Source organism: Equus caballus, chromosome 10, assembly GCF_041296265.1.
Source record: "Equus caballus isolate H_3958 breed thoroughbred chromosome 10, TB-T2T, whole genome shotgun sequence".
NCBI lineage: Eukaryota > Metazoa > Chordata > Mammalia > Perissodactyla > Equidae > Equus > Equus caballus.
In genome coordinates this window covers 41,162,992-41,187,361 of record NC_091693.1, presented here as the reverse complement: position 1 = coordinate 41,187,361, position 24,370 = coordinate 41,162,992, and the positions used below count along the sequence as shown (strand labels likewise).

At 37.2% G+C, this 24,370-nt stretch overlaps 1 long non-coding RNA gene across 1 annotated transcript in view; it reads left to right on the top strand.

Moving 5' to 3' along the window:
- LOC111775297 (uncharacterized) overlaps positions 1-24,001 on the top strand; it is a 37,329-nt gene extending 13,328 nt beyond the window's left edge. Inside the window, exon 3 of the long non-coding RNA XR_002810832.2 lies at positions 23,719-24,001. This is a non-coding gene — a long non-coding RNA (uncharacterized lncRNA). The remainder of the gene's footprint in view (positions 1-23,718) is intronic.
- The last annotated feature ends 369 nt before the right edge of the window (positions 24,002-24,370 follow it).

Below are 24,370 nucleotides of genomic sequence, written 5' to 3'. Positions count from 1 at the left end.
CATCATGTTCACCACCCAAAGACTGATTACCATCTGTCACCATAAACACGTGCCCTATTACCCCTTTTGCCCTCTCCTCCTCCCTCTTTGGTAACCACCAATCTAATCTCTGTATCTACATGTTTGTTTGTTTGTTGTTGTTGTTTTTGTTTTTATCTTCCCCTTATGAGTGAAATTGTGAAATCATACGGTATTCAACTTTCTCTGTATGACTTATTTCGCTTAGCATAATACCCTCAAGGTCCATCCATGTTGTCAAAAATAGCAAGATTTCGTCTTTTTTCATGGCTGAGTAGTATTCCATTTGTATACATACCACATCTTCTTTATGCATTCATCCCTTGATGGTCACTTAGGTTGCTTCCAAGCTTGGCTATTGTGAATAATGCTGCAGTGAACATAGGGGTGCAAATATCTTTTTACATTCGTGTTTTTGTGGACTTTGGATAAATACCCAGCAGTGGAATAGCTGGATCATATGGTAGTTCTGTTTATAATTTTCTGAGGAAGCTCCATACTGTTTTCCATAGTGGCTGCACCACCAGCAGTGTATGAGGGTTTTCTTCTCTCTGAATCCTCTCCAATACTTGTTATTTCTTGCCTTGTTAATTATAGCTGTTCTGACAGCCTTCAGTGATATCTCATCGTAGTTTTGATTTGCATTTCCCTAATAATTAGTGATGCTGAACATCTTTTCATGTGCCTTTTGGGCACCTTTATATCTTCTTTGCAGAAAGGTCTGTTCAGATCCTTTACCCATTTTTTAAATGAGTTGTTCACTTTTTGTGTTGAGTTGTATGAGTTCTTTATATATTTTGGAGCGTAACCCCTTATCAGACATATGGTTTGTAAATATTTTCTCCTAGTTGTTAAGTTGTCTTTTTGTTTTGTTGATGGCTTCCCGTGCTATGCATAAGATTTTTACTTTGATGTAGTCCCATTTGTTTATTTTTTCTTTTGTTTCCCTTGCCTGGGGAGACATGGTATTCAAAAGGATAATGTCAAGACCAATGTTGAAGAGCATGCTGTCTATATTTTCCTCTAAAAGTTTTATGGTTTCAGGTTTTAAATTCAAGGCTTTAATCCATTTTGAGTTAATTTTTGTGTGTGCTGTAAGATAATGGTCTACTTTCATTCTTTGCATGTGGCTGTCCAGTTTCCCCAACACCATTTATTGAAGAGACTTTGCTTTCTCCGTTGAATGTTCTTGGCTCCTTTGTCGAAAATTAGCTGTCCATAGATGTGTGGGTTTACTTCTGGGTTCTCAATTCTATTTCATTGATCTGTGTGTCTATTTTTGTGCCAGTACCATGCTGTGTGGGTTACTATAGCTTTGTAATATATTTTGAAGTCAGTGAGTGTGCTATCTCCAGCTTTCTTCTTTTTTTTCAGGATTGCTTTGGCTACTCAGCGTCTTTTGTTGCTCCACATAAATTTTAGGATTCTTTGTTCTATTTCTGTGAAGAATGTTGTTGGGACTTGGATAGAGATTACATTGAATCTGTGGATTGCTTCAGGAAGCAGGGACATTTTAACGATGTTAATTCTTCCAATCCATGAGCATGGAGTATCTTTCCATGTCTTCCTCAATTTCTTCCAACAGTGTTTTGTAGTTTTCAGTGTACAGGTCTTTCACCTCTTGGTTAGATTTATTCCTAGGTATTTTATTCTTTTTGTTGTGATTATAAATGGGATTATATTCTTAATTTCTCTTTCTGCTACTTGATTGTTAGTGTATGGAAACACAACTGATTTTTGTATGTTGGTTTTATATCCTGAAACTTTACTGTATTCATTTATTATTTATAATAGTTTTTTGGTGGATTCCTTAGGGTTTTCTATATATAAATCATGTCATCTGCATATAGTGACAGTTTCACTTCTTCCTTTCCAATTTGGATCCCTTTTATTTCCTTTTCTTCCCTGAGTGCTCTGGCTAGGACTTCCAATACTCCGTTAAATAATGGCAAAAGTGGGCATCCTTGTCTGGTTCCTGTTCTTAGGGGGATAGCTTTCAGTTTTTCCCTATTGAGTATGATGTTAGCTCTGGGTTTGTCACATGGAGTCTTTACTACATTGAAGTACTTTCCTTGAATACTCACTTTATTCACAGTTTTTATCATAAATGGATGCTGTATCTTGTCTGATGCTTTCTTGGCATCTATTGATATGATCATGTGATTTTTATTCTTCATTTTGTTAATGTGGTGTATCACGTTGATTGATTTGTGGATGTTGAACCATCTCTACATCCCTGGAATAAATCCCACTTGATCATGGTGTATGATCTTTTTAATGTATTATTGTATTCAATTTGCGAGTCTTTTTGTCGAGGATTTTTGTGTTCATCAGTGATACTGGCCTATAAGTTTCTTTTTTTGTGTTGTCCTTTTCTGGTTTTAGTATCAGGGTAATGTTGGCCCTGTATAATGAGTTAGGAAGTGTCCCCTCCTCTTCTTTTGTTTATTTGTTTTATTTATTTATTTACTTATTTATCTATTTATTTTATTGAGGTAACATTGGTTTATAATGTTATATAAATTTTTTGGTAAAACTTTGAGAAGGATAGATATTCAGGCTTCTTTCTTTGGTAGAATTCACTGGGAAAGCTGTGTGTCCCTGGACTTTTGTTTTTTGGGAGGTTTTTGATTACTGTTTTTATCTCCTTACTAGTGATTGGTCTTTTCAGATTCTCTCTTTCTTCTTGATTCAGTTTTCAAAGGTTGTATGATTCTAAGAATTTATCCATTTCTTCTAGGTTATCCGATTTGTTGGCACAGCTTTTTGTACTATTCTCTTACGGTTCCTTGTATTTCTGTGGTGTCTGTTGTAATTTCTCCTCTTTCATTTTTGAGTTTATTTATTTGTCTTCTCTCTTTTTTTTTTCTTGGTGAGTCTAGCTGAAGATTTGTCAATTTTGTTTGTCTTCTCAAAGAACCAGCTCTTCATTTCATTGACTTTTTCTATTTTTTTTTCAGTTTTTATTTCATTCATTTATGCTCTGTTACTTTAGGTGTGCTGTTAGATCATTTATTTGAAATCTTTCTGTTTCTTCAGGTAGGACTTTATTGCTATAAACTTCCCTAGTAGTAAGGCTTTTGCGTGTCTCATAAATTTTGGTATGTCATACTTTCATTTTCATTTGTCTCCAGGTATTTTTTGATTTCTACCTTGATTTCTTCATTAACCCAATAGTTGTTCAGTAGCATTTTGTTTAATCTCCACATATTTGTGACTTCTCCAGCTTTTTTCTTGCAGTTGCTTTCTAGTTTCATATCACTGTGGTCAGAAAAGATGCTTAGTATTATTTCAACCTTCTTAAATTTATTGAGACTTGTTTTGTGGCCTCATATGTGATCTGTCCTGGGGAATGTTCCATATGCATTCAAAAAGAATGTGTATTCTGTGGGTTGTGGATGGAATGTTCTGTATGTATCTGTTAAACCCACCTGGTCTAATATGTCATTTAAAGCCAATGTTTCCTTATTAAACTTTTGTTTGGATGACATATCCATTGATGTAAGTGGAGTGTTAACATCCATTACTATTGTTGTGCTATTGTTAATTTCTCCTTTTATGTCTGTTAATAATCACTTACATATTTAGGTGCTTCTATGTTGGGTGAATAGATATTTACAAGTGTTGTGCTCTCTTGTTGGATTGTTCCTTTTATCATTATATAGTGCTCTTGTTACAGTTTTTGTTTTAAAGTCTATTATGTCTCATGTAAGTATTGCTACCTCAGCTTTCTTTTCACTTCCATTTGTATGGAGTATCTTTTTCCAACCCTTCACTTTCACTTTGTGAGTGTTTTTAAGTCTGAAGTATGTCTTTTGTATGCGGCATATATGGGTATTGTATTTTTATCCATTCAGCCACCCCATTTCTTTTGATTGGAGCATTTAGTCTGTTGACATTTAAAGTAGCTATTGGTAAGTATGTACATATTGCCATTTTGTTACTTTTTTCCTGGGTATTTTAGTAGTTCTTCTCTGTTCCTTTCTTCTCTTGCTCTCTTCCCTTGTGATTTGATGGCTTTCTTTAGTATTATGTTTGGGTTCCTTTCTCTTTATTTTTTGTGTATTTATTATAGGTTTCTGATTTGTGATTTCCGTGAGGTTCATATATAATAACCTATGTAGATACCAATCTATATTAAGTTGATGGTCTGTTAAGTTTGACCTCTTTCTAAAAGCCCTACACTTTTACTCCCCTCCACCCACATTTCATGTTTTTGATATAATATTTAACCTCTTTGTGTGTGTGTGTGTGTATCCCTTAACCTCTTATCATGGAGATAGAAATTTTTAGTACTTTTATCTTTTAACCTTCATATTAGCTTTATAGGTGGTTGATCTGCTACCTTTACTATATATGTACCTTTTCCAGTGACATTTTTTCTTTGCTAATTTTCCTGTTCCTTTTTGTGGTCTTTTCTTTTCTACTTAAATAAGTCCCTTTAACATTTCTTGTAAAGCTGGTTTACTGATGATAATCTTCTGTAGTTTTTGCTTCTCTGGAAAACTGTCTGTCTCTCCTTCCATTCTGAATGATAACCTTGCCAGGCAGAGTATTTTTGGCTGTAGGTTTTTTTCCTTTCAGTACTTTGAATATATTGTGCCACTCCCTTCCAGCCTGTAAGATTTCTGCTGAGAAGTCAGATGATAGCCTTATGGGGTTTTCTTTATATATAATTTGTTGCCTTTCTTGCAGCTTTTACGATTCTCTCTTTATCTTTAATTCTTGACATTTTAATTATAATGTGGCTTGGTGTGGGCCTCTTTGGGGTCATCTTGTTTGGTGTTCTCTGTTATTCCTGTACCTGAATGTCTGTTTCCTTCCCCAGGTTAGGGAATTTTTCAGCTATTATTTCTTCAAATAGATTCTCTGCCCCTTTGCCTCTCTTCTCCTTCTGGGACAGCTATAATGTCAATGTTAGAGTGCTTGATGTTGTCCCATAGGTCCCTCAGACTTTCCTTATTCTTTTTAATTCTTTTTCCTGTTCAGCTTGGCTGATTTCCTCTACTCTTTCATCCAGCTTGCTGATCCATTCTTCTGTGTCATCTGCTCTGCTGTTGATTCCCTGTAGTGAATTTTTATTTTCCATTATTGTATTCTTCTATTTTGATTGGTTCTTTTTTATATTTTCCCATTATTTATTCTCACTGTGTTCAACTGTTCTTCTCCCAAGACCAATGAGCATCTTTATGACTATTAGTTTGTACTCTTTGTCAGGTAGATTGTTTATCTCTGTTTCATTTAGTGCTTTTTCTGAGGGTTTGTTCTGTTCCCTTATTTGGAATATATTCCTTTGTCTCCTCATTTTGCCTACTTCTCTGTGCTTATATTAGGCAGATCAGCTATGTCTCCTGATCTTGGAAATGTGGTCTTACATAAGAGATACCTTATCAGGCCCAGAAATGTGCTTCCCTCTTGTTACCTGTTCCAAATGTCCCAGGAATATCCGCTGTGTGGGCCACATGTGCCCTTCTATTGTGATGGGGTAGCTCATGCTGTGGGTGCACAGGTAGTCGAGGCAGGCCCCCAAGCCAGCTGGTTGTAAGGCTCCGTCTTGTGTAGCTGCTATGGTCGCTTTAGTCACTTTATCTGGTGGGTCAAGCCCCTGCATGGCTGGCAGCACACAACTGCTGCTGTTTTGCTGTGAAGTGAGTCAGGCCCCCAGTGTAGCTGGCTGCCAGGTTCAGGAGCTCACAACTGCTGCAGGCATTTGGTGAGGCTCCCTGAAGCACAAGGCTGTGGTCAGTTCTCTTAGGAGTGCAGATGGATGGGGCCAGCCCCAGGCATGGCAGCACACAATTGTTTCAGGTATTGCAAGGTGGGGCAGATCCCCTGTGTGGTTGTTTGAGAGGGCCAGTGGCACAAGTCTGCTGCAGCTGACATGCCTCACTGCCCACAGGCCCAACACTTTGCCATCACAGGCCCACCCTGCACACATGGCCTGCCAAGGCAAACCCACTTGCCCCACTGCAGAGGTCCCACACACCCCACCTACATAGGCCCACAAGTTCCCCGTGGGCTTGCTGGTGGGTGGGAACGGTCCCTTGGGAGGGCTGCCTGCCCAGGCTGAGCTAAATTAAATTGGTGCTCTTGTGGGCAGGGCAAACACCTGTAATAACAGGCCAGCGGAAGAAATCCAATGGTGTCTGACAGCATCTGTGTCAGCACACTTGTACTGGATCACAATAATGGCTGCCACCAGTGTCTCAGTCCCTGGGGATGTGGGCCCACCCACCTCCTGCCCCTCTGAGATGGGCTCAGAGCTTAGGTGAATCTCTTTTACCAAAGGACTAAGCACCTTTGTTTCTGGTAATTTTATGTTGGTTTCCAGAACGAGTGAATCAGTGTGTGCACCTTTTAAAAGCAGGCTTTTCTTTCTCTGAAATTCAATAGATTTTCTAGAGGTATTCCCTGTTGGTTTTAAAAGCCAGCAAAGCCAGGTACTATGGGAACTCATCCCAGTCGTGCTAAATTCAAAGGGTGGGGTGCCTATTGTGGCATAGGCCTCCTGCTCAGATCCCCCACTCCTCCTGGCCATGAAGGCTAGGATGTGTTTTTTTCCTCAACAGAGGTGTATTTCTGCCTCTTCCCTGTCAGTTTGTCCTTTATTGTGAAAGTTCTTTTTGTCCACTTTCAGATCTCTCAGAGGTGATTGTTCCACAGGTAGTTGTAGATTCGTTGTGTCTGGCGGGGGTAGGTGAGTTCAGAGTCCTCCTACACCATCTTCCCAGAATCCTCTCCATTCATATCTTCTCTTATAATTGTTTTCTTGTTTCTACATTTTTAGTTTATTCTGCTATTTCTTTTCTAAACTTCTTAAGTTTGATTCCTAGCTTGTTAATTTTGAGCTTTTCTGCTTTTCTATTTGTAAGCATTTAAGGCTATAAATTTCCCTCTAAGAAAGACTTTTGCTGCATCTCACAATTTTGATAATATTTTCCTTATTATTCAAGTCTAAATAGTTTCTGATTTCCATTAAAATATTTAGTTGAGCATTGTTTGTTTAGAGGTGTTTTTCTAATTGATATCTAATAATTGCATCAGAGAGTGTGGTTGTATGATACCAAGCATTTGAAACTCATTAAGATTAGTCTATTTTCATAAATATTCCTCATGTGTTTGAAAAGACTGTAAAACCTTGAGCCAATGACCATATGGAGAACACCGCAACCAACAATCGCAATATTCTCCTCATGTTCATTAGTTCAGGCTTGAAAATTTTGTTATTCAAATTTTACATGTCCTCATTGATTGTTTTGCTTGCTTTCTGTGTTTATAAGTTTAGAATAGTCATATCATCCTGGTAAATTGAAACTTTTACCTTTATGTAATGAATCTTACTACCTCTAGTAATGATTTTTCTCTTAAAGCATATTTTCTCTGCTATTGCTATAGCTAGATCATTTTTATTTGGTTAGCATTTTCCTGGTATATCTTTTTCCAATTTGACTTTCAACTTTCATATGTCCTTGTGTTCTAGATGTAACTTTTAAAAACAAAAAAAATAGCTACATTATTTTTTAAAAAATCCAGTCTAACAATTTTTTTTCTAACTAGATATGTGAGAATTTTAAAAATAGTTTTCTTTAACTATTCATATATTTGATTTATTTTTACTATCTTATTTCATGCTATTTTTCTGTTTTTGTCTTTTGTTTCTTCTTTTTTTCTTCCTTTTTCTTTTTCTTTTTTTCTTTTCTCTTTTAAAGATTCGCACCTGAGCTAACAACTGTTGCCAATCTTTTTTTTTTTTCCTGCTTTTTCTCCCAAAATCCCCCCAGTACATAGTTGTACATGCTAGTTGTGGGTCCCTCTGGTTGTGGCATGTAGGATGCCGCCTCAGCGTGGCCTGATGAGTGGTGCCATGTCCGCGCCCATGATCTGAACTGGTGAAACCATGGGCTGCTGAAGCAGAGCACATGAACTTAACCACTTGGCCATGGGGCCAGCCCCCTTTCCTTTTTCTTATTCTATTTTCCTTCCTCTTCTTTTATTGAAATGTTATACACTCAATATCTAATTTTTTAGTGATTACCCTTGCCATTTAATCCACATACTTAAAGTCTAAAATAATCAACATCTTTATCCTGCTCCCTAATAACATAAGAATATTGGAATGATTTAACTGTTATCAGCCACTTGTCAACGCATATGCTATTATTGTTCAGTATTTTAGCTTTATCCTGTTCACCTTTCACAAATAAGACATTATTGTTATTATCTACCCATATTTATACTAATATCTTTGCTCACCATTCCTTCTTACCTCTCATACAACGCATTTTGGATCACTTTTTTTCTGTCTGGAGTATATCCTTTAGAATTTCTTATAGTGAGGGACTGTTGGTGCTAACTCTCCAGTTTACAATTGCCCAAATTATGCCTTTGTTTCACTCTCATTCTTTAAAGAAAATTATAAATCTTTATTGATACACCTTAAAACAGATCTATCAATATACCATATGTGTGGATGCAAAGGCTCAGAACATAAAGACATCAATTTTGTTCCAAATTTGGCACAATTCCCAATTCCACCCAGTTTTGTTTTGTTTTGTTTTATGGACTTTAACAAGCTGATCCTAAAATGAAGGATTCACTAGAATTCTAGTGAAATGGAAGAGCTAAGGGCAAAGAACAGCCAAGTCACTCTTGAAGAAAAATTACAAAATGGGGCCTCTACAGACAGTAAAACTTACGAAGATATGGTAAATAAGATAGTGTAGCATTAGCAAAGGAATAGGAAAAAAGAGAACCATGGAAAGAACAGAGTCCAGAAGCAGAGCCAAGCACATATTGTAACTTGATATATAATCTCAGTGGCATTGCTGGTCAGTGGGGAAGGGAAAGCCATTCAATCAATGCTGTTGGGATAATGGATATCATACAGGGGGAAAATGAAACTGGATTCCAACTCATGTTGTACACAAAATCTACGTCAAGTCAAGTAAAGACCAAAATGTATGAAGTAAAATTTTCAAACTTTTAGAATAAAATACAGAAGAATATTTTTATGCTTTTGGGGTCAGGAAAGATTGTATTATTAAGAAAAAGAAATTAAAAACTTTAAGGAACAGACTGTGAATCAATTAGAGTACATTAACATTTAAAACTTCTGTGCATCTGAAGACACTTTAAAGAAGTGAGAGAAGATAAGATCTCTCAATGCATTCTGTCAACCAAGATTCAGGGTAGAGTGAGTGTGTGTGTGTATAAACATCTACGAATCAGGAGGTGACGTCAGCAAAATGGTGGGGTGAGCTGACCCTGGACTCTCTCCCCTGCAAACTACAACCAAAGAACCGGAAAAACTGAATTTCAACCAATAACCCTAATACAGAGACTGTCAGAGACCTACAGCAGCAAGATGATGGAGGACGGAGAGGCTGCGGCTGGCCTCGGAGGAAATGGAATGGGGTAAGAGAGAACTTCGCTCCCTCCCCTAGAGACTGGGATCGCTGCCGCGGGTGAGGGGAGATGTGGGGGAGGGGCCGCACACCAGGGATCGTCCAGGACTGCCACCACCAGTGCAGTGGAAATCTGCTGACAGGGGAAAGCTTCTGCATATGGGGATCCATCAAGCCAGGGCCCCGGGAGACCGGAGTGCAAGAGCTGATCAGAATCCAGATCAGCACATGAGAGAAAGTGTCCCTCCTCCCCCAACCCACGCTGCGCACCGGCCATCAGAGCGAAGGTGGAGGGCTCAGAACGCATGGCTCTCCACCACCCATCTAGTGGTGACAGGCTGTAACTGCAACTGAATACTACCATCATGTGCAAAAAGCGCTCCTCTACCATCCAGCAATTTCTAAAAGCTCCAGACCAGAAGGAAAACAATAAAAACACAGAATTAAGTCCTGAGGACTTGGAAATAGGTAAACTAAGTGAAAATGAGTTCAGAGTAGCTATCATCAAAAAACTCAATGAGGTAAAGGGAAATATAGAGAAGCAAGTCAACGAGTTCTGGAGTTACTTCACGAAAGAGATTGAAACTATAAAGAAGAAGCAATCAGAAATACTAGAGATGAAAAATACAATGGACCAGATAAAACAGAATATGGCTTTCCTGAATGCCCATGTAGACACCATAGAGGAGCAAATTAGCATAATCGAAGATAAACAGGCTGAATGGCTCCATACAGAAGAAGAAAGAGAACTAAGGATTAAAAAGAATGAGGAAAATATCAGAGAAATAGTGGATTCAATGAGGAGAACCAATTTAAGAATCATAGGAATTCCTGAGGGCATGGAAAAGCAAAATGGAGCAGAAAGTGTGCTTAATGAAATTAAAGAAGAGAACTTCCCAAGTCTAGGGACTGAGGGAAAAATGTGTGTGGAGGAAGATTTCAGGTCTCCTAGGTTTGTCAATGTAAAAAGACCTACTGCAAGGCATATAGTAGTAAAAATGGCAAAAATGAATGACAAAGAAAGAATACTCAAGGCAACAAGACAGAAGAAAATAACCTACAAAGGAACTCCTACCAGACTTTCAGTGGATTTCTCTATAGAAACCTTACAAGCTAGGAGAGAATAGAGTGACATATTCAAAACTTTAAAAGATAAAAATATTCAGCCAAGAATATTCTACCCAGCAAAAATATCCTTCAGATATGAGGGAGAAATTAAATCTTTTCCAGAGAAACAAAAGTTAAAGGAATTTGTAACCAAAAGTCCTCCACTACAAGAAATCCACAAGAAGGCTCTCATACCTGAAAAAAGAAAAAAAGAGAGAAAGGGGTCACAAATCACAGAGTAGGGAGACAAATAGATAGAACCAGAATAGGATAGCAAATATTTAACTATAGCATTAGGATAATGGTAAGGAAACCACCAAGGCAAAGACGATCTTATCACTCTAACTACAAACTCATAACACAAGTTGTAATAAGAGATGAAAATAATAATTTAGGAGGGGAAGAGGAAAGGGACTAAATCAGTCTAGGCCAAGGAAGTAAGAGACCACCAGAGAATGGACTATATTATACACGAGATTCTAAATACAAACTTCAGGGTAGCCACTAAACTAAAAAACAGAACAGAGCCACAAAATATAAATAAGGAAAAATCTAAGAAACCCAGCATAAGAAATTGCAGAAGTCAATGGGTAGGCTAAAACACACAGGATGAGAAACAAAGGTAACACAGGAAAACCAGATAACGAGCGACAGAATAACAGCATTAAGCCCTCATGCATCAGTAATCACCCTCAATGTAAATGGATTGAACTCTCCACTAAAAAGACACAGTGGCAAAATGGATTAAAGAACAAGATCCAACAATTTGTTGCCTCCAGGAAACAAACCTCAGCCCCAAGGACAAACACAGGCTCAGAGTGAAGGGGTAGAAGACAATACTTCAAGATAATAGCAAGCAAAAGAAAGTGGGTGTTGCAATACTTATATCTGACAAAACGGATTTCAAAATAAGGCAGGTAAAGAGAGACACAGAGGGACAATATATAATGATCAAAGGGACACTTCATCAAGAAGAAATAATGGTTACAAATATCTGTGCACCCAACACAGGAGCACCAAGATTCATAAAGCAACTATTAACAGACCTAAAGGAAGATGTTAAAAACAACACAATAACAGTAGGGGACCTCAACACCCCACTCACATCAATGGACGGATCACCCAGACAGAAAATCAACAAGGAAATAGTGGAGCTAAACGAAAAACTAAAACAATTGGACTTAATAGACACATATAGAACACTTCATCCAAAAACAGCAGAATACACATTCTTCTCAAGTGTGCATGGAACATTCTCAAGGATAGACCATATGTTGGGAAACAAGGCAAGCCTCTACAAATTTGAAAAAATTGAAATGATAACAAGCATCTTCTCTGATCATAATGCTATAAGGCTAGAAATTAATTACAAGAAAAAAGCTGAGAAAGCCACAAGGATATGGAGACTAAACAATATGCTACTGAACAAGCAATGGATCATTGAAGAAATTAAAGAAGAAATCAAAAAGTACCTGGAGACAAATGAAAATGATAACATGCCATACCAACTCATATGGAATACGGCAAAAGCTGTATTAAGAGGAAAATTCATCGCAATACAGCTTAACAAACAAGAAAAATCCCAAATAAGCAATCTTAAACTACAGCTAACTGAGTTAGAGAAAGAAGAACAAACAAAGCCCAAAGTCAGCAGAAGGAGAGAAATAATAAAAATCAGAGCAGAAATAAATGCTATTGAAACAAAAAAGGCAGTAGAAAGGATCAATGAAACAAAGAGCTGGTTCTTTGAGAAGATAAATAAAATTGACAAACCCCTAGCCAGACTTACAAAGAAAAAAAGGGAGAAAGCTCAGATAAACAAAATCAGAAATGAAAGAGGAGAAATAACAACAGACTCCACAAAAGTACAATGGATTATTAGAGAATACTACGAAAAACTATATGCCAACAAAATGGACAACCTAGAGGAAATGGATAAATTCTTGGACTCCTACAATCTCCCAAAGCTCACTCAAGAAGAAGCAGACAATTTGAACAGAACAATCACAAGGAAAGAGATTGAAACAGCAATCAAAAATATCCCAAAGAATAAAACCCCAGGACCAGATGGCTTTCCTGGGGAATTCTACCAAACTTTCAGAGAGGATTTAATACCTGTCCTTTTCAAGCTATTCCAAAAAATTAGGGAGGATGGAACACTTCCTAACACATTCTACGAGGCCAACATCATGCTGATACCAAAGCCAGACAAGGACACCACGAAAAAAGAGAACTACAGGCCAATATCACTGATGAACATAGATGCAAAAATTCTCAACAAAATTTTGGCAACCAGAATTCAGCAATTCATCAAAAGGATCATACATCATGATCAAGTGGGATTCATACCAGGGACACAGGGATAGTTCAACATCCGCAAATCAATTAACATGATACACCACATCAACAAATTGAGGAATAAAAACCACGTGATCATCTCAATAGATGCAGAGAAAGCATTTGACAAGATCCAACAGCCATTTATGATAAAAAGCTCTGAACAAAATGGGCATAGAAGACAACCACCTCAACATAATAAAGGCCATATATGACAAACCCACAGCCAACATCATACTCAATGAGCAAAAACTGAGCACCATCTCCCTGAAAACAGGAATGAGACAAGGATGCTCTCTATCACCACTCTTATTTAACATAGTACAGGAGGTCCTGGCCAGAGCAATCAGGCAAGAAAAAGGAATAAAAGGAATCCAAATAGGGAGGGAAGAAGTGAAACACTGCAGACAACATGATCTTATATATAGAAAACCCCAAAGAATCCATTGGAAAACTTGTAGAAGTAATCAACAACTACAGCAAAGTTGCAGGGTATAAAATAAATTTGCATAAATCAGTAGCATTTCTATATTCTAATAACGAACTAACAGAAAAAGAACTCAAGAACACAATACCATTCACAATCACTACAAAAAGAATAAAATACCTTGGGGTGAATTTAACTAAGGAAGTGAAGGACCTATACAATGAAAATTACAAGGCCTTTCTGAGAGAATTGGATGACGACATAAAGAGATGGCAAGACATTCCATGTACATGGATTGGAAGAATAAACATAGTTAAAATGTACATTCTACCTAAACCAATCTACAGATTCAACGCTATCCCAATCAGAACCCCAATGACATTCTTTACAGAATTAGAACAAAGAATCCTAAAATTCATATGGGGCAACAAAAGACCCCGAATTGCTAAAGCAATCCTGAGATAAAAGAACAAAACGGGAGGCATCACAATCCCTGACTTCAAAACATACTACAAAGCTACAGTAATCAAAACAGCATGGTACTGGTACAAAAAACAGGTGCACAGATCAATGGAACAGAATTGAAAGCCCAGAAATAAAAACCACACATCTATGGACAGCTTATCTTTGACAAAGGAGCTGAGGGCATACAGTGGAGAAAAGAAAGTCTTTTCAACAAATGGTGCTGGGAAAACTGGACAGCCACATGTAAAAGAATGAAAATCAACCATTCTTTTTCACCATTCACCAAAATAAACTCAAAATGGATTAAAGACCTAAAGCTGAGACCTGAAACCATAAGGCTTCTAGAAGAAAATGTAGGCAGTACACTCTTTGACATCAGTATTAAAAGGATCTTTTTGGACACCATATCTTCTTAGAGAAGGGAAACAATAGAAAGAATAAATAAATGGGACTTCATCAAACTAAAGAGCTTCTTCAAGGCAAAGGAAAACAGGATTGAAACAAAAAAACAACCAACTAACTGGGAAAAAATATTTGCAAGTCATATATCTGACAAAGGCTTAATATCCATAATATATAAAGAACTCACACAACTCAACAACAAAAAATCAAACAACCCGATCAAAAAATGGGGTGGAGATATGAACAGACATTTCTCCAAATAAGATATACAGATGGCCAATAGGCACATGAAAAGATGTTCATCATCGCTGATCATCAGGGAAATGCAAATCAAACCTACACTAAGATATCACCTTAGACCCATAAGAATGACAAAAATATCTCAAACTAATAGTAACAAATGTTGGAGAGGTTGTGGAGAAAAAGGAACCCTCATACACTCCTGGTGGGAATGCAAACTGGTGCAGCCACTATGGAAAACAGTATGGAGATACCTCAAAAAATTAAAAATAGAACTACCATACGACCCAGCTATCCCACTACTGGGTATCTATCCAAAGAGCTTGAAGTCAGCAATTCCAAAAGTCCTATACACCCCAATGTTCATTGCAGCATTATTTACAACAGCCAAGACATGGAAGCAACCTAAGTGCCCATCAACAGATGATTGGATAAAGAAGATGTGGTGTAAATATACAATGGAATACTACTCAGCCATAAAAGAGAATAAAATCGTCCCATTCACAACAACATGGATGGACCTTGAGGGAATTATGTTAAGTGAAATAAGCCAGTTAGAGAAGGACAATCTCTGTATGACTTCACTCATATGAGGCATTTAAGCTTGTGGACAAAGAGAACAGATTAGCGGCTACAAGGGGAAAGCAGGGCTGAGGGGTGGGCACAAAGGGTGAAGGGGTGCACCTACAACACGACTGAAAAACAACAATGTACAACTGAAATTTCACAAGATTGTAACCTATCATTAATTCAATAAAAATTAATTTAAAAAAATCGACAAATCAATACAAAAAACCGAATAGCAATGGAGATGAATGAACATGTCACAAAACAGAACCAACAGGAAAAATGCTCAATCTCACTAGTAATAAAGGAAATGTAAATTAAAATAAAAATGGATGCTATTTCATGCCCATAAAATTGGTAAAAATGTAGTCTGATGATTCTAAAAGTCGGAAAGAATTTGGAGCAGTGAGAACTTTCATTTCTTTGTGAGAGTGAATGTTGTTGTGCCACATACGTGTTACATATGTGTGCACAAGGACATCATACCTGTTCACAAAGATATCATCAGATATATTAATGAAAAACTGGAAACCAACAAAACGTCTGTCAACATAAGAATGGAGAAATAAATTTCAGTATTATCATACAGTAGAAAAGAAAAGGAATGAATACTAAATGCAACGTGGTATCCCAGATTAGATTCTGGAACAGAAGAAAGGATATTGGTGGAAAAACTGGTGATATCCAAATAAAGTCTGTAGTTTACTTTTTTTAATGTACCAATGCTAATTTCTTTGGTTTGGACAAAATTGCCATTGTTGTGTGGGATACTGACACTGGGGGAAGTTGGGAGAATGGAGCATGGGACCTCTCTGTGCCCTGCAACTTTGCTGTGTCTAAAGTTATTTCAAAATAAAAAGTTCACAAAAAAAAGAATAGGTTATTTGTATCATTATGGATAAATATCACAAACATAATATTTAGAAAATAGCAAATTGCAGAAGGCACACGTAGTATGTAACTAACTATATAAATTTAGAAGCATTCAATATAACATCTTATTTAATGATGCATAATATGTAGTATAATTTTAAACATATATATGTGAATGATAAACACCAAATTCTGATCATTAATTTCTTCTTAAAGGTGAGAAATTTGCATCTTTAAGGTGATTAGGAAGACTGATGACAGAATTTAGATTTTATTTGCAATGTTTAATTTCTTTATATGTGTATATATACAGATTTTGTTATAAAATTTTCCCTGTAAATTATCTGAAATTTTTGATAAAAAAAGTTAGTTTCTCTGAGAGGAAGGAAGGAAGGGAGAGAGAAAGGGAAGGGGGGAGGGGAGGAGGAGAGATAAAGGCAGACTAAACACAAAAAGTTTGTAAATATTTTTTTCTAAATGATTTGGAAGTCTCACTGAGAACCGGTTTTAACAACCCCTTCCAGTAATCTTTAAGAGCTGGAGTTTGAGGCACATTTAGGACAACAGCCCCCTGAATCAAAATCTGAAGGAACTCACATAAAAGTTTGATTCCTAGTGCCAAGATCCCAAGAGATTTGAGTTCAAGTAGGACCCGGGAACTTGAATTTTCATCCAACTCTCTAAGAGTTCTTATATCATTTAGGGTATGGCTATGCAGGGAAACGGATTTTATTTATTTCAGCCGTGAATTGATTTCAAAAATTTCTTATTTATTTACATAAATATGTATTTTAAGCGAGTATGAATGTACATACATATGACATATGGGTTGCCTGAATTCATGAGCGTTCCCTGCTCAGAGGTAGCTTGACCGCAAGATCGTCTGCCTGGATAGCTATCCCATACAAGGTCATATACTTCAATGGACCCTTGACACTCTGGTGACGTTTTGGGTACTTTTTCAGAATAGTGCATTTAAATGAATAAAATAAAGTGCATAAGATTATTTTTAAAACTATATTGAAATATAGTTACAAATTGTTAAAGTAAATAAATTTGTGATATATTAATGTGTGCTTCTTTATTAAGGCATTGAATAACAAGAAATACTCCAGCTATAATAACTATCAAAATTTGAAAATAGAGATGACCATAAACGATATTTGGTGATATTTGCAACAACTATAACGTCACATGAAAACATCTATAATTTCTCCTCGCCTCAAAGTCACAGATAATGCTTATACTATTGTGCTCTGTTTGCCTAAGTTCATAGTTAAAGAAAATGCTAAGTTTCAATTCGAAGTTTGTGAAAATAATACTAATCTACAGATCAGGACCAGGACTGAGGGAAGGTGAATGAAGCAATCATACTCAGTCACAAAATTTAAAGAGCACTAAAGTACTCAGTTATCAAGATATTTTAATGCAATATCTTAAAAAGTCAAAATTAAGGCCAAAAAACCATGATGAACAAAATATCAAGATTTTAAATAAAGAGAGAATCAGTATGGATGTCCAGAATTCTAACCACAGATCCAAAGGATTCTGTCCAAGAACCCCCTCCCTGGGTTAGGAATTCCTGCATTAGAGGCAAGTGTCCTCGCTTTTTCCACTTTCCACCACTTATTTGACATTTTTGTGCAGAATCATCAAAATCTTCCAAATCTCACTTTTGCATCAATAATTTTTACACATGACAACAAATACAAATAGGTTTTTCTGTTTATGTGCTATGTAAATGCCTTACAATAAAATAAAGCTTTAAAATCTAATAAGTCTGTCTTGATTCTTTGGCAATGGTGACAAAGATTCTTAAAAAATGGAAAAAGGTCATTTTGACATCTCACAGTTTCCGTTTGTAATCTAATAAAGGCAAGTCGTTTTAAAAATAATTCTGATTCTTTCTCTTATAGTGTGAGATCTTTTACTGTAGAGATAAACGGGTTAGTGCTGGTGTCGCTGTGAGACGCAGGGAGAGCTGCTCGGCGGAGCCGCTGCCAGGTTAGGGACGCTCCTCCCCCACACGCTGCGTCGTAGAAACCCCGTTAGAGACAGAGCAGCAGCCTCGAGGGGCTTTCATTCCTTGTAATGGACCGTGCTCTCTGGAGAGTTATTCTTAAACGAAATATATATTTCTGTATTCAGTTGTTTCCTATGCTAGAAGAAGAACAACAGGTTTTTCTGTAAAATGCTACCATTCCTAATGGAATTTTTGAAGGACTTTGATTTATTTTCAGTTTGCTCTTCCGTTTGTCGCCACCGGTGCTGAGGCTCCACCTAGGGCCCTTTTTTATAATGACATTCATATTCATTAAAGCTAATCTCTCTCACCAGGGCAACATGGAAAACGGTTGTGCAAATAAGAGAGAGTGGTGGACTAAGTGTTTTGTTCCAAGTATGCAGCTAGCACAAAAACTAGATTTGGTCACCTCCAGGAACAGAACGCCAAGGCCCTGAACCCCCGCGGGCTGCGGGCCAGGCGACGATGTGGTTAACATCTTGTCTCTGGTCTTGGAACGTGGCCCTCCAGGAACGCAGCCGGCTGGCCCTTGTAACAGGTGGTCCCAGCCCAGGCGGGGCGGGAAGGTGGAGAAACTATAAGCTCCTGGGGCATCATCGGCGAGGCCCGCTAGGAAAGGTGGGAGAGGCTTCGGGCAGATGGAGGCAGGGAAGGACCGAAGGGCAGCCCTCACGAATTTGGTTTAGAAGCTACGACGCTTAAAACCTTGCCTGTCTCCTCCATCTTTTCTATTTCTTGCTATTCGTTGAGCTTCCAACATTTGACTCCTACTCCACTGGGCGGTTTGTTTTTGCTTCTCTCCCTCTCCGGCAGTGAGGAACGCAGGCTGATTTCAGCGAGCACCCAAGTGTTTGAATTCACACCTGCCATCTGTTTGCTTAGTCGCCGAGGAACCATCCTTCCCTAAACGGTAATTTTTATTTGATGTAAGAACTGGCAGGCAGCAGTGGTTGTGTTAGGAGATTGCTGGATTCCCAGTTTTCTTTATTTTTGTGATGATAGCAGCACACATATTAATGTTTCCGATATTCACTTGGCTTTTTCTGGGAACTACCATATGTTCCTACAGATACTTAGTGTGGGGAGAGTTGTAAAAAAGGAGGCGGATGGGATTATTTTTGAAATGTGTTTTTTTTCTTTTTTTTTTTTGGTGAGGAAGATTGGCCTTGACCTAACATGTGTGCCAATCTTCCTCTGTTTCTTATGTAGGACACACCACAGCATGACTCAATGAGCTGTGTGTAGGTCCGTGGCCGGGGTAACCCATAAACCCTGGGCTGCCCAAGCAGAGCATGTGAATTTAACCACTATGCTACCGGGCCAGCCCCTGAAAACGTGATTTTCAAATCGCAGACATGTAGACCATTACCACTCAGCACAGAGCAAAGTGGACATTTCCCCAATTATTCATATATAGAGCTAATATAAATAACCCCTGCCCCCAGTTTCAGCAAAGTTACCCTGACTTTCTGGACGTGCCCACTAATGGTCTTACTTGTACGGTTTGGATATAAAGTCTCTCCGAAGGAAGACAGAGCCGTAAAGAGTGAATTCTCTTTACAAACAGTCATTGGCGTCATGTGTACAAAGCAGAAGCTGTGCTTCAAGTGACCAGTGTAGGTACACATTCAGACAATTTAAGCAGACAGACCCACTTTAGAATCAGGATACAAACCAGAAGCCCAGTTATCTAGCTAAACACCTATTACGTATGGTAACAAAAAAATCATTTTTAATTATTGCATACATGTACAGAATATATAATATACAGATGTTCATTATAAATAAGAAAAATAAAATAAACATGCTTGTACCCACCACTCAGCTTAAGAATGAAAACTGTAACAAATTTTTGAAGTCCCCTCCTGTGCACCCCACCTGGTATCACCACCCTCTCAACTTACTCCACTCCTTGCTTCCTAGGTAACTATTACCTTGAATTATGGGTTATTGTTTCTTTATTTTTCTTTGTAGTTTTAAAAAAACTTATGTATCCTTAAATAATGTGTTTGTTGGGTTTGTGTGTGTTGAATCTGATGTAAATGGAACTGCAGTCTATGTATCCTTCTGTCACTTTCTTCTTCATCAGCATCATGTTCCATTCATGGGGATGCGTGAAACCAGTCCATCTGCTTTCAGTGCTGTATATCGAGTATTCCATCATATGTATCAAACACTTACTTATCCAGTCTCCTGTCAATGGTCCTTTGGGTTTGTTCCAGGTTTTTACTATTAAAAGCAGTGCTGCAATGCATATTGTAGTAGCTGTGTCCTGTTGCACAGATGTGAGAGTTTCCGTAGTCTAGGGTATTTATCTACAGTTGGAATTGCTGGGTATTAAGTTGGTGCATCTTCAACTTTACTAGAGAATGTCAAATTGTGCTCAAGGGGGTTTGAGCACATTTACCCTCTTAGCGTTGTACAGGAGTTCCTCATCCTCACAAGCACGATCGTCTGTCAGGCTTTAAAATTTTTGCCAGTATTTTGGGCATAAAATGGTATTTCATCCATTTCCTGATTATGAATGAAGTTGGACATCTTTTTATGTGTTTAATGGTCATTGGGTTTTTCCTGTTCCATGAAACGGGTATCCAGGTTTTTTGCCCATTTTTCTATCAGTTTGTTTTTTTTTTACTGGAGTTTATATATATATATATATATATATATATATATATATGTATAACTGATACTTTGTTCTAACTAATATGTGTTGGAAATATACTTCCCTGGCTTATGTCTTGTCTTTTCACATTTTTAAAATGGTGTCTTTCAATGAACAGAAGTTCTTATTTTAGTAGACTTGTATTTATCTCTTTTACTTTATGGATTCTGTACCTTTTTTGTCTTAAGAAATCCTTTTTGTAACACAAAATTGCAAAGATAATCTCCTACATTTTCTTTAGAAAGTTTAGAAATTTATATGTATTTAATTCATCAGGAATCTATTTTTTCCTTATGATGTGGATCCATATAGAAAACAACTTGTCCCGGCATTATTTATTAAGTTGTCCATTCCTTCTGCACGACTCCAAAATGGCGGCTGTGACTTCTTTCGTAGATCTGAGGGTCTGTCTCTGACATTCCTATTTTTGTTTCATTGGTGTATTTATCTCTCTCTGCACCAGTAACACATTAGTGATACTTTGAACAATCTGGAAATCTAGTGGGCAAATTCTCACCATCCCCATACGCACAGTTTTTCTTCAATAGTGTATTGGTTATTCTTTTTTCTCTTTGGCCATTCTTGTTCTTTTGCTCTTTTGTATAAGTTTTATTATTGGCTTATCAAATTCCACCAAAACAATTTAATAAACTTTTTCTGCAGGTTTACTTTTTTTAATCATGATTTTTCTATAACATAGACTGAATCTCCCCAAATAAGTGTTAAATCACTTTAAAGTAGTGCTGAGAGATTTAAGGAATGAGTTAATTAAGTAACATCAATCCTAAAAAATTTAATTAGCAAGATTTCATTTCCAAACATGAAACATGACAGCCTATAGGCAACCAGCCAAGATCAATGAATGGAGATTCTATATATTCTGTCCCAGCTATCACATTTTCAAATCAGGTCTATTTTGGGAGAAACTAAGCTTTCAGTAAAATCAGTGAACAAGTATTTATTCATAAGAAATTAGAATGTACCCAGCCCTGTTCTAGATACTGTAGAAAATATATAATTTGAGTAAAATATGATTTAGGTCTTCCAAGGATATATAATTTATTGTGGAAACGATTATCAATAAAATTCCAAACTTTGTAGTTCTAACTATGATCTACTGTGGAATAAGAGTTCAGAGAAAGGGGAGAAGCTGTGGGTTGAGGTAATCAGTATAAATTTCATATTAAATAAGTAAATCTTTAAAAAATAAGAAGGAAGGGAAGAGCAAGCTCTGGTACATAGTAGAAATCCAATAAATATTTGTAAAATGATAACTTCAAAGAATATTTGACCAAATAGGTACAGAAGATATGTATGATGGTCCAATGGAAAATTCGTTTGATAGATTAGATAGGGCAAAGAATGAATTGAAGAGAAATTCAAATGTAATTTGGCAAATTAAGAAAATATTTATAAAGGAATCAATGAAATTAGTGACATATTAGGTCACAAGAAAGAATTATTAACATATAATAATCAGTATCTAATGAGAAATAAGAAAGGGAAGAGTCAAAGGTTATCTCAAATTTTCTCACCTGGGATTCAGGAAGTGTGAATATACTACTGATTCCTCTCCCTCCTCCACAAATTTTAAGAAGTTGGAAAGACTTTCCAGCTGGTTTGACAGGAAAGACAATACTGTTGCTCTGGGTATATTGAGTTTGGGACAATAGAAACATATAAGCAATTGGAAGCATGAGATGAGAACATAATCAAGATGTCAATGAAGTGTTTAAAAGCTGCAGCTATATGGTGTCTCTCAACCTGAGAATTTCAACAGGGCTGTGTTTGGATGGGGCACTTTTGAGTGTACCTAGAGGTCTAGCAGAGGCTGCTGCTCAGTTCAGCAGGTTGAATGTATGAATCCAATATAATTCCAAGCCTCAAATATTCAACATCAGCAGTAAGCCAGTATCATTCCTCAGAAGTCTCTGCTCTCAAAATCCAGAATCTGGTAGGCATGGAGATACTCTTGGGAAGTAACTCATTCTAAAGAGGGAGAGTGTTGAACACAGGTTCTTGGATGAAAAGAGAGAGCTCTCAGCTCCATTACTCCTCTGCCTTCCATCCTCCTCACCCCAAAACTAACCACGGCTTACCACTCATCTCACTTAATACAGGAATGTGGAGGGAACAAGCAAGTTCTGAGAAGCAAGTCATACCGGTGTACATCTAGAAAGAGCTGTAGCAGGAAAATGCTCCAGCAGTGATGAGCTGGACATCACTGCAGAAAGTGGAAGCGGGAAGAAGGAATTAGCTGCTGCCCTGTAGGAGAGGAGAGGACCATTTCGTGAGCATAAATGAGACGCCCCCTAGAGACTCCCATAAATCATCAAGAGAAATAGAGGGGAGAAGGAGAGAGTTCTGAATTTTTTCAAATTTGCACTATACCAAAGCAACTCACTCAATTAGGGACAATACTTTACGTCCCAAGGGTAACTGTAAATGTATGCAGGCATTTTTGCTTATCACAATGACTCTGGGGTCCCACAGGCATTTAGTGTGTTGGGACCAGGGATGATACTCTAATGCAATGCTCAAAATGATCTCACACGAAGAATTATCTTCCTGCCCCAAATGCTAATAAATAATGCCTCTATTGAGAAATGGTGTATTATAACAATACCAAATAAAATGGTAAACTATGAAGGTGAGCTCTCATTCTCTTTCTTCCACAATATTTAAGATATTTGATAAGTGAGAAAACAACTACATGTAATAAGCATTGATTTTTTAATCAAATCATGGTAGAAGTAGAGACAATTTACAAACTTAAGGAAAGTGCAAACTAAAGTTGAATTTTAAAAAATCTAAAAATTGAATAAAATTCAGTGCAGTTTTATATTCTTAAAGTTTCTTCTGCCACACATAAAGGTCATTGCAGGAGGCCTAATTAGTGTTTTACTTATGTCTTAGAGAGATGGAGAATTTTCTCCTTTCGAAATCCCAAGAGAATGAAGATTATGAGGAAATTCAGAGAATAAAGGATTTAAAGAAATTTATCATCTGTGTTCTCTGATTCCAGGGAAAATAACTTATAAACCGCTCCAAAAATAAAGTTCTCTTTCCTTTGTGGAGAGTGAAGAACAAAAAAGAGCAATTATCTGAACCAATGTATTCCTCTCTTCCTAAGTAGGTTTAATATTATATCCTTCTGTTGTTGAAATCCATTTCTTCCTTGTTCTCCTGCCAGGGAAAATTCCATTTCATTAATCTAAATGGGAACTTTCCAAATAGAAAAAGAAAACACTTATCCAGAAAAAGAGGAAGACGCTAAGCCAGAAGCAGCAGGAGCCGTGCCAGGAGAGCATCACGGGTCAGATACCAAAGAGAGGCCACCTTCACCAGAACCAAGCGCGGGGCCCCGTCCTTTCCTCTGTTACAACCACAGGAGCGGAAACACGTTCCAGCCCTTCATACATAATGTATCATTCTATCACCCATCTTGAAGATTAAAATGATTCAGTTCTGTGAAACTCGGGTGTTTTTTGAGAATTTTTATAAAACGAAAATATAGTATACATTTTATTTTAAGTTAAAAAACTCGTAAATTGAAAGGCTCTCCTTGTTGAAAGAATTTGGGAAACAGGGAAGAAGGAAAGAGTACTAATTTTGAATCCAGAGAGCTCAAGATCTAATCCTGCCTTTACTACTTGCTGTGTAATTGGGCAAATTTCTTAGTTTTGGTTATCTCATCTCCAGTCTCAGAGATTAGCATTTTCCGATAAAACATCATGGCAGAATTAGTAAAAGACACAGAATTTGCAAACTCAAGGAAAGTACAAAGTAATATTGAATTTAAAAAACTAAAAATTGAATAAAATGTAGTGCAGTTTTATATTCTT